Source organism: Mandrillus leucophaeus, unplaced genomic scaffold (genome assembly GCF_000951045.1).
Source record: "Mandrillus leucophaeus isolate KB7577 unplaced genomic scaffold, Mleu.le_1.0 Scaffold370, whole genome shotgun sequence".
NCBI lineage: Eukaryota > Metazoa > Chordata > Mammalia > Primates > Cercopithecidae > Mandrillus > Mandrillus leucophaeus.
The window spans coordinates 523,138-524,743 of NW_012103921.1; positions in this window are offsets into that span (position 1 = coordinate 523,138).

Genomic DNA, 1,606 nt, shown 5'->3' on the forward strand with positions numbered 1-1,606 from the left:
GCATTATGAAGTGTCTTGCATGGCTTATCTCATCTTATATGCACAATAATCATTGCCTTTAAGGGGCAAGGGCCTATTATTTTCATTTTACTGCCAAAGAAATTCAGACAGAGAGTTGAAACAATGATCTCAAAGGTACAAACAGAAGAAGTGGCAGAGTGTGTAAACGCAGCTTCTCTGAATCCAAAGCCTACAGAGTTTTGCAAAGCAGGCCCTGAGGGCTGTCCTGCCCGCTCCCAGACTCCTGCTTCTAGGTGAGTGGGAGGTCTAGCCTTCCAGAAGGCTTAGGGTTGGACTTGGGGATGCCAAGCAAGACCAGACACAGTTTCCCAGCCTCCTCCAACTCAAAAGGTCTCAGCCCAGCAAGACGAGTGCTGACTGGGGAGACATAGTCTCTAAGGATGGTGGGAGCCCAAGTCTTCTGGGTACCCCAACCAAGCCCCCTCATACTTACCTGTCTCCAAAGCAGTTGCAGTCAGGGCGGCTGCCCCCAGCAAGAGCAACCTTTGGGGCAACTGCAGAAGACAAGCCTCCATCCAGGCTCTGCTGTGCCCAGCAATGGGGCAGACCCACAGAATCTTCAGCTTGGGGTTTCTGGGGAGACTGGGGTATGGGGCCTGGTCAGGCCAGCAGGGAGGCTGGTGGGACACAAGGAGAAGAAGGAGACAAGTCCTTCAGCCCCTGGTCTCTTCAGTATGATCTTTGTGCTCCGCCTTCCAGATCCTCCTCCTTTGGTTCAGAACTGTGTCCAGGGGTTGCCATGGAGATTTGGGGCCAGGGCTAGAGCCTGGGGAGAGGAGGCAGGGAGGAGATCTGCTCCCCTTCTGCCAGACAGGAATCAGGAAACTCAGATCCGGTTCAGCCACAGGGTTTCTGGGAGGAGGACCCGCAGGAAGCCAGATGTGCTACCTTCCTAGATCAGTTGTCACCTTAGGGACTGAGCTTCAGGGAGGTCCAGGACACCAAAGGAACCTCTCTGAGGGCCTAGAGAGCAGCAGGCAGCAAAGGAGTACTGGACCAGGAGTCTGCTCTATTACCAACAAGCCATTCCTGCCTCAGGGCCTTTGCATTCATAGATCCCTCTGTCTGGAGTGTTTTCCCCCCATAGCAGTGCACAGTTGACTTCTTCAGGTCATCAGGTCTAGCTCATATGACACCTCCACAGACCACATTCTCCTGACCACCTCTCCATCTAAATTAACACTCTCTCTCTCCTTGTCACTCAGTCACATCTCAAATGTATCATCCCAGCACTCTCTGGAATTATTTTGCTTATTCATTTCTTGTTGTATATATTGCCCACTGGCCTCCACTAAAATTATATTCCATGAGTATCCTGTTTACCTCTGAACCCCTATGTCATAGCACAGCCACTGGCACAAGGCAGGCACCCAGGAAATAATGAAAGAATAAGTGTGTGACATTAAACAAATGACCCCTTTTTCTGGATTTTACTTCCCCATGTGTAAAATTAATACCCTGAACTAATTCAGACTTTTTCAAAACGTGTTATTAGTAGAACAATTTTTTTTCAAAAGGTATCTTACAAGGAACCTTAATCTAAAAACTGAAGCTTTTCGAGCCCTGGCATCCTTCTCTGGAAAAT